Raw genomic sequence first — 10,349 nt, 5'->3', positions numbered from 1 at the left:
TTCTTCATATCTAGCATTACTTTTCACCATTTCCTAAACAGAAAGGATATCTGAATACTAATTTCAAAATCAGTGATACTTCCAGGGTATAGAGGCAGGTTTAATTTCTCAAAGCAAGACTGGATTTTACTTCTACTGTTTAAGATGTTCACATTCACATAAGCAGACACTTGAAATTATGCTGCTTATTTTAACTTTAAAATATGAATATTTGCAGATAACTCCATTTAATAGCATATTCAATATACTTCTATTCTATAGTTTTATTCACTGATAAGAAATTTATGGGACTATGGAGACCGGCGGAAGATGGCAGCGGTTCAGTGTTAGTCTTTCTGAGCTCTCGCCAAGATACCAGTTCTAGCATCAAAAGGGAAAGTTTATGCCCAAAAGATCAATTGTAAGTAAGCATTAGCACCACGGAGATCTCGGTCAGAGGGGAAAAAGGCAGGAAACCAGTGCAAGAAGACTGCATGGAGCGGCATCAGCTGCTCGGAGCCGCCTCGAGGACAAAGCCTGCCTCCGACACCTGAGCAGACAGAGCTTCTGAGCAGCTCAGATCTGCCAGCTTCATGAAAATGAAGGCTCTTTGCCAAACTCATTCCACAAAGCCACAATAACCCTCATCCCCAAACCAGAGAGAGATCGTCACAGAAAGAGAGCTATAAACCCACTTCTTTGATAAAAATTGGAGCAAAACTTCTCAACAAAATACTGGCAAACCGTCTTCAGCAACTCATCAAAGAAATTATACACTATGATAAACAGGATTCATCACAGAGATGCAAAGCTGATTCAACATATGCAAGTCAATTAATATAATTCAACACATCAACAGGAGCAAGGACAAGAATCATATGATTGTCTCAATAGATGCAGAAAAGGCATTTGACAAGATCCAACACAACGTTATGCTAAAAGCTCTGGAGAAACTAGGAATCCATGGAACATTCCTCAGTATAATAAAGGCTGTATATGACAAACCCACAGCTATCATTGTACTTATGGTGAAAACCTACAGCCATTTCTGCTAAAATTAGGAACGAGACAAGGATGCCCACTCTCTCCACTACTCTTTAATATAATATTAGAATTGCTAGCCAGAGCAATAAGGCAAGAAGCAAGAGTAAAGAGGATGCAAATAGGGAAAGAGGAAGTGAAACTTTCCCTCTTGGCAGATGACATGATTCTGTATTTAAAGAACCCTAAAGACTCCACTCCCAAGCTGCTTGAACTGATTCAAAACTTTGGCAAGGTAGCAGGGTATAAAATTAAACCCTCAAATATCAACTGCCTTCCTATATGCCAACATTGAGAGGAATGAGGCAACAATCAGGAAAGCAACTCCCTTTGCGATAGCCTCAAAGAAAATAAAGTACCTAGTTATTAACTTAATTAAGAATGCAAAGGACCTTTTTGATGAAAACTTCAAAACCCTGAAAAATAAAATTAAAGCAGAACTGAGGAAATGGAAAAACCTCCCATGCTCCTGGATTGGAAGAATTAACATTGTGAAAATGGCAAACTTGCCAGAGGTTATCTCCAAATTCAATTCAATACCCATCAATATCCTAATGTCAATATTTAAAGAAATAGAAGAGACAACCCAAAATTTCATATGGACTAATAAAAGACCCCGTATAGCAAAAACAATTCTTAGCAGAAGGAACAGTGCAGGAGGAATTTCAATACCAAACTTTGGACACTATTACAGAGCTATAATAATCAAAACAGCTTGGTACTGGCACAAGAACAGGCCTGAAGCCCAATGTAATAGAACTGAGGACCCAGATATTAACCCACAGACCTATGGCCACCTAATCTTTGATAAGAGAGCCAGAAAATGGAATGGAAGAAAAACAGCCTCTTCAACAAGTGGTGCTGGCAGAATTGGTTAAGCACCTACAGAAAACTAAAGTTAGATCCTTCTTTGTCAGCCTGCACCAGGATTCACTCCAAATGGATCAAAGACCTCGAGGTAAAAGAAGATACACTGAAAACTTTACAAGAAGGAATAGGAGATATACTATGTCTCCTTGGCACAGGCACAACTCTCTTAATAAGGACCCAGAAACACAGCAAATCAGAGAAAGTCTGGATAAGTCGGACTGCATTAAGCTGCAGAGCTTCTGTATGGCGAAGGACAGAGTTAGCAAATTAACTAGAAAGCCTACAAAGTGGAAGAAGATCTTCACTAACCATACAACGGACAAAGGCCTCATATCTAAAATATATCAACAGCTCAAAAAATTGAATCACTCCAAAACTAATCTCCAAAGAAACAACCATCCCATTAAAAGATGGGCCAAAGACTTAGAGTCTTCTCTGAAGAAGAAATAAGAATGGTCTATAGACACATGAAGAAATGCTTGACATCTCTGGCCAGAAAAGAAATGAAAATCAAAACAACTCTAAGATTCCACCTCACTCCAGCTAGAATGGCCATGATCAAGAAATCTAATGACAACAGATGCTGGAGGGGATGTGGCCAGGAGGGATCACTACTACACTGTTGGTGGGAGTGCAAATTCATTCAACCACTATGGAAAGCTGTATGGCAGTGCCTCAAAAGACTAAACATAGAGCTCCCCTATGACCCAGTAATTCTACTACTTGGCATTTACCCAATCGTCTGGAAACAAGGACATACTAAATCCACTAGCACAATGATGTTCATTGCAGCACTATTTACCATAGCAAAGATATGGAACCAACCCAGATGCCCCTCAGTTGATTGGATCAACAAGCAATGGAATTCTATCCTGCCATCAGAAAGAACGACATCCTCCCATTTGTAAGGAAAAAATCATATTAAGTGAAGTAAGCCAGACTCAAAGGAACATAGTCTCATTGGTTTCCCTTATTTGTCATAATCAGTAGAAACCTTCGGCTCTCCTGGCTGAGATTTACAATAGATCAAAACCTAGATAGGCAATAGAGCAAAACCTAGGTACATAGTATGACACTAAATGAAAGGACCTCCAGGATATAGAAACACAATTCATATAATGGGTGATTGTTGTCCTTAATGTACTATGTTACCTCTCATCTCTTTTGCTGTCCCTTGGTTGTCTCATATTGTTACAGTATTTTACATTGTTATGTGATATATTCTATATATGCTTATTTGGTTATTTGAAATAGGATAGGGAAGGGGGGAAACAAAGATGAGGGATGGAGGTGGGGGAAGGGAAATGGGTACCAAGACATGAGAAAGGGTATCAGTGTTTGTGAAGTAATGCACCTTCTATCTGGTGAATATAATGTAGCCATTCTATTAATTACAATAAAAATATATGTAAAATATAAATTTATGAACACTACCTGAATAATTAGGATTACAGATGTAGCCATTGATCCCTGGCTTATTCTCATACCTTGAACCTTTCCATATCACAGTACTTTTGATTATAAGAGTGAGGCACTGGTGCCCGGCTCTTTTCAGCTGTACCACTTTTCCTTTCCTGTATTTTAAGGGTTTGGGGTTTGTTTTTTTTTGCTTACATCCATATTTGCAGTTGGTAAACTCCTTTGTCAATGTATGCATGTGTGATTATTGAACAACCCACCCATAACTGAAAACTATTTTTCTCTTAAGTGGGTTAAACTAATGTTCCTTCTACCATTTACAAAATTAAGGTTGCATCTTTGTATGCAAGCGACTTTCAGTTTACCTATCTACTCATGTTTGAAATGCATTTCTATGAAGCAACATATTCTGCCATGTTTCTTTGAGAGATAACTCTCCCCGTATAGCTCTATCTGGCTCTAACTATTTTTCCAGTTGTGGGACTTGAACTCTGGGCCTGGGGTGCTGTCCCTGAGCTCTTCAGCTCAAGGAATCGCTCTACTCCTTGAGCCACAATGCCCCTTCTGGTTTTCTGGTGATTAGTTGTAGATAAATCTCACGAACTTTTTAGTACCAAGGCTGGCTTTGAACTGCAATCCTCAGATCTCATCCTCCTGAGTTGCCAGGTTAACAGGTGTGAGCCACCACGCCTGACTCTAGCTCTAAACTTGATCATCCCTTTTAGTCAGCTTCCCTCATGCTAAAATTATAGACATGCAGCAAGACACCCAGCTATTTGGGTCACTTCTGAAAATCAATTCAAATGAACTCTTAGAAGCAGAGAGTTGAATGATAGTTTCTGAGAGATTCAATGAGAGGAAATAAATATTTTTCAGAGGATAGCAGACTTAGGATGAATTTTGGATATGAGTGCCAGCCCTTGGCTACACCTACATGAGCCAAGGAACCAAGACACCTGAGGTCCACAGTAGCATAAGTGAGAACTAAATCATTAAGTGTTAAATAGCAAGCACACCAAATTCTCTTCTCTCTGCTGGAATAAACACCCAAAGTACTAAAGGGGAAGCTATGTTCTAAGAGAAACTGTGACCTCTGTGGTTTATAGTAAGTAGTCACAGAACTGCATGGATGGTAAACATTCTAGGACTTCAGTCCTAGAATCCTGGGATTCCAGTCTTCCCGGGACCCATGGGTAAGAAAATGGAGACAAAGACAAGACTGTTGTTCCTCTACATCCTTACATTTACCAAAGGGGCATTTTTATTTATTAGATATTCTGTGCTATGACAACTTAAGTCTTGTTTATAAATAAAGTCAGTCCTCACAAAACACTGTACTGTGTGTTGATAGCTAAAGATTATCTCCTTTCAGTGAACATCATGAGAGATGTCACATCATTGGAAACATAAGAAATTGAGAGAATGTGAGTGAGGCCTGTCTTCTCTTGCCTCAGTCTCAGACTCCTAACAGGAATATCGCCCTCCCGTGGACTGTATCAGCAATGTCACATTAGTGGACTTTGTGGGGAGGGGGCACGGGGCTTGAACTCAGCCTAGGCATTGTCCCTGAGCTCTCCAGCTCAAGGCTAACACCCTACTTTGTTTCTTTCATATATTTTTATTGTAATTAATAGAAGGGTTACATTATAGTCATCAGTTAGAAGGTACATTACTTCACAAATATTGATACCCTTTCTCATGTCATGATCCCAAATTCCCTCCCCACCCTCCCCATCCCGCACAACTTGATTTCCCCCCTTCCCTCTCCTATTTCAAATAACCAATTAAACATACATAAAATATATCAGATAACAAGGTAAAATATTGTAACAATATGAGATAACCAAGGGACAGCAAGAGAGATGAGAGATAATATAGTACATTAAGGACAACAATCACTCATTATATGGCTTTTGTTTCTATATCCTGGAGGTCTTTACATTTAGTGTCATACAATATGGCCTTATGTATCTAGATTTTTATCTATTGTGAATCTCTAACACCCTACTTTGAAACAAGCCTTACTTCCCGTTTTCTAGAGGTGAATTGGAGATATGAATCTCAGGTTCTTTTGTGCCCGGGATGGCTTTGAACCTTGATCCTCAAATCTCAGCCTCCTGAGTAGCTAGGATTATAGGTGTGAGCCACCATGCCCAGCTGGATTTTTTCTTTCGTAACACAAAAGTAACTAAAGTTTGGGTAGTGCTTAGATGCTTTTCTCTACAATACACAATCTAGGAATTATAACCAGAAAGAACAGTCCTGTCTGTTTCTTATAAATAAAAAAAATCTTCCAGAAAATATATGATCCCAGATATGCTTCATTACATCTATAAAAGTATACCCAGCAGAGAAAGTGGACACATATTTCTTGGCCAAGATCAGCCAGGGAGTTTGATATCACTCTGAGCAACAAGATCTCAAAAGTGATAGAGAGAGAGAAAAGGACAGAGACAGATGGAAATGATGGAGGCCAGGAGATCTAAATAGCATTAAAACAGAGAGCTTTAACTGTAATTTAGAATAAGACATGGGATGGATGAACCTACATTGTGTTTTATTCCAAACAACATTTGACCTTCATGTGTCCTTCCTCTGGAGGGATTAGGATGGTATTCCCAAGTGTATCTCAGACTGTCAAACCTCTTCTACCCAGGTTTTAGGGAACAGAAACTGCTTTAACCTTTTCTTTTCCCCACTGGTACTTCGAGTTTGGAAACTTTTTGAGAGCCCTGCCTGCATGGCTATGTGGGATTCATGGCAAGCATTGAAATAGGTAACATTTCTCCCATCTTTCAGGTTTTTTTTTTAATGTCATTCATGGTTCTTCCATTGCTTTTTTTTCCCAAAGAAAAGGTTATTAACTAGTAAGTGTAAGGTGCCAGGAAAACTGAGGGAAGGTTCTTAGCAATGAATATCTCTCTAGCTATTGTTAGGCTGGTAAAGATCCCCAAGTAGGAAAACTACTTATGCCATAGGAGGTCTTGACAATTTTCCTACAGATGAAAGAGGAACAAAAGGAGAGTACAGTCTTGTTAGTGTAAGTGAGACCGAAGCCCAGGGATTGTTTATAGGCCATATGCTCCTGTGATCTCTCTCTCTCTCTCTCTCTCTCTCTTTTCCCCTCCCTTTTTTTACCAGTCCTGGGCCTTGAACTCAGTGCCTGGGCACTGTCCTTGGACTTTCTCAAGGCTAGAGCTCTACCACTTGAGCCTCAGCACCACTTCTGGCTTTTTTCTATATATGTGATACTGAGGAATCAAACCCAGGTCTTCGTACATGCTAGGCAAGCACTCTATCACTAGGCTAAACAACTGGCCCATAATCTCTCTTTATATCCTCCTTACAAGGTTCAGTTCCTCTGCATGATCTCTGCCAGCGTCCTCTCTAGGGTGCTCACAGGCTTTGCTTCTGTGTGAGCTTATTTCTGTTTCTCAGGATCTTCAGCAAAGGCCACAATCCACAGGATTGCTGTCTCTCCCTATCTACTTCATCTTTTCCCCTTTGATTCTGATGTTTATAGTGTTGTATGCCAGGTTTTTTTTCCATTTTGGGAAGGAAAAACTAAAGGAATGAAGCTAATCTGTTCCCTCTGAGCCACACACATTTTCATATGTACATTTTCTTTTCATTCATTTGCCGTTATTGTTCAACTTTTCTTAAATCTTACACTTTTAACTCAAGGGTTCTTGATAAAATTCAAAATTTTTGTTTGGAACTATATTGGGGTTGTTTCGAACTAATTCCCTAGTTTTAGTTTTTGTCTTTGTTTTAGTTTAGTCTTTGTTTTATGTTGGTCCTGGGGCTTCAACTCAGGGCGTGGGTCCTGCCCCTAATATTTTTCTGCTGAAGGCTGGGACTTTATCCCTTGAGCTCTACTTCTAGCTTTCTGGTTGTTAATTTGATAGAAAAATCTCATGGAGGCCAGGAGTTTAGCCTAGTGGTAGAGTGCTTGCCTAGCATGCACAAAGACCAGGGTTCAATTCCTCAGTACCACATACATAGCAAAAAGCTAGAAATGGTGCTGAGGCTCAATTGGTGAGCTCTAGCATTGAGAAAGCCCAAGGACAGTGCCCAGGCCCTAAGTCCAAGGCCCAGAACTAGCCAAAAAAATTTTTTAAAAGAATCTCATGGAATTTCCTTTCCAGATGGGCTTTAAATCATGATCCTAAGATTTTAGTCTCCTGAGTAGCTAGTATTCAAGGCATAATCCACTGGAACCAGGTCTTTGTTTTTAATTCTGCTCTAGTTGTATTATGATTTAAAACATACATTGAATTAGTTCCATTCTTAAATGCCTTCCCTTTTGTGCCAGTTCAGTGGCTTGAACTCAGGACCAGTAACCTAAACTTCATTTTGCTGAAGGCTAATGCTCTACCATTTGAGCCACAGCTCTATTTCTAGAATCTTTTATACTGTCCTAGAACAGACTTTCCTGGAACTTTGGAACTCAAAATCTGCATCATTCTTCTGTCTGCCACCCTGCCTGGTACAATTTATCTGTCCTTGCTTGAAAGTTCTGAAGTTATTTTTTTCTTTTTTTATCAGTCGTGGGGCTTAAACTTCGGGCCTGGGCACTGGCCCTGAGCTCTTTATGAAGCTCAGAGCTAGTGCTCTACCAGTTCAGCCACAGTACCACTTGTGGTTTTCTGGTGGTTAATTGGAGATGAGTCTCACAGACCTTAGTGCCTGGGCTGGCTTTGAACTGCAATCCTCAGATCTCAGCCTCTAGAGTAGCTAGGATTACAGGCACTAGACACTGATGCCCAGCTTCCATAAAGGTTTTTTTAAAGAAATTTTCTTCCTAGATTTCATAGACAGATTTTTGTTGCCTTCCCAATCTTTTCATTATTTTATTTTTGTTTTCTCCCTTTATTTTTATATTGTTGGCTTACAGAAACAAGCCTCAGTTAAAACACAAAAATGTGAGAAATATTTGCATTTTTTTTCTTTTAAGTTTATTTTCATGAAGGATATCTGTCTGTTGGGTTTTTCTTTTTTGGTGCATCACTTAGGGTTTGGTGGCAGGGCATTGACTTCACAGTATACATTGAGAATGACTTCTTATTCTGTTATCTGAAATATATTGTATAAACCATTCATTAAATGTTTGATAATTGGTGAAATTACTGGGTTCTATGACCTTCCGACCTACCTTCCTTCCTTTTTTCCTTCCTTCCTTCCTTCCTTCCTTCCTTCCTTCCTTCCTTCCTTCCTTCCTTCCTTTTTGCCAGTCCTGGGGCTTGATCTCAGGGCCTGGTCACTGTCCCTGAGCTTCTTTTGCTCAAGGCTCACTCTCCACCACTTGAGCCACAGTGCCACTTCCGGCTTCTTCTGTGTATGTGGTACTGTGAAATTGAACCTAGGGTTTCATGCATGCCAGGCAAGCACTCTATCACTAAGTTACATTCATAGTTGGTTCCAGGCTTTTCTTTAAGATAATTTTCCTGTGAGTGTAGGATACTGTCAAGCATTTTTTTTGGAATTCATTTGCTTTGGCCTGTTGACCTGGTAGGTTATTTCAGCTTTGAATTTTTATGGTGGTGGTATAGTTATAACAGGAAATCTACCAACTCCATGGCATTTAGAACACCAGCAACCACTACAGTCTACTTCAGAGCATTTTATCAATCAAAAATGCTCTTCTTGGGCCAGAAGTGTGGCCTAGTGGTAGATTGCTTGCCTAGCATGCATGAAGACCTGGGTTTGATTCCTTGGTACCACATACATAGAAAAAGCCAGAAGTGATGCTGTGATTGAAGTGGTAGAGCACTGGCCTTATGAAAGCCCAAGGACAGTGGTCAGGCCCTGAGCTCAAGCCCCAGGACTGGCAAAAAAGAATGTGGTAGCTTAACTGGCACTTTAACCTCTCAGAACAACAGTTTTGACAGTGGGATTACAATATCATTTGAAGAGAGCTACTGGGGAATAGTTCATACTATTGTCTTGACTGAGAAGATCTAGAGGAAGGTCATTCTGAGAATGAAACCACGAGAACAAGAAGTATAACACACATAGAGAAAAATATCAACATGATAAAAGTTCTAGTTAATATAAATTAGAGCTCTCCATAATGGATATTGGACTGTTGCTCTACTCACAGTGTTTGTGCCAAGATGGTGGGTGTTGTTTGCTCTTCAGTGGTGGTGGCCATCTTATGAAGGCCAACAGATTCATGGACGAGACAAGAATGAGAAAAAGGAAGAGGAAAGAGTTTGGGAGTGACTCATGGGTCTGTGAGGGAAGCTCACACTTGATCATGGACCATGGCTGAAGACACGCTGAACAGTAAAGGCATATGGAGAGAGGCCAACAAGATTGTGGCAAACACAGCCTAAGTAATCTTAGGCACCATACTGTAAACGTATTTGGTTATAAAAGACCTGAAACTTGGTTGAACTAAAATAAAGGAATTCAGCTAAGGCTTTCGTCCTCTCTGGTCAGTCATATTCATGGAGAGACTAGATGCCTTGCGCATTCTCGTTCCTTACAGGACTGAAATCCAACCATTATCAAGAGAGTCTGATCTTCCACTAAGGGTATTATGATCAGAGGAAAGGAGACAGAGAGTGCAGGGGCTCAGCAGAAGTACTGGTTGGGGATTTCCCTTCACAAGCATACACACACTAGTTTAAACCCAACAGATGTGACCTGAGCAACTTTACTCAGGGTGGAAGTTTAGTATACACAACCAGCAGTGCCCTGGCATGATCCAAACATCATTTAAATTATAATACAAATGCACAACAGAATTCTGTCTGTGCCTGCCTTGACTTGATAAATGCCACAGGTTTAGATGATATTCAAGAGAGCCCAGTCACCCCTATGACTAAGGCTGGCAGATACCTTTGACCTCATTTATGCTTGGAGTCTGGTTTCAACTATAGGCTGTCAACATATGAAAGTGATAAGCCTTTCTCAATAACAGTATAAAGTAGTTCATCCTGAATATCACAGAAATTGAAGCCAGGAGTGGGGCTTAGTGGTAGAGTGCTTGCCTAGCATGCAAGAAGACCTGAGTTGAATTCTTTGTACCACAT

This window comes from Megascapheus bottae, chromosome X (assembly GCF_031878675.1).
Source record: "Megascapheus bottae isolate mThoBot1 chromosome X, mThoBot2.hap1, whole genome shotgun sequence".
NCBI classification, from domain to species: domain Eukaryota; kingdom Metazoa; phylum Chordata; class Mammalia; order Rodentia; family Geomyidae; genus Megascapheus; species Megascapheus bottae.
Note: the sequence above shows the minus strand (reverse complement) of the source record.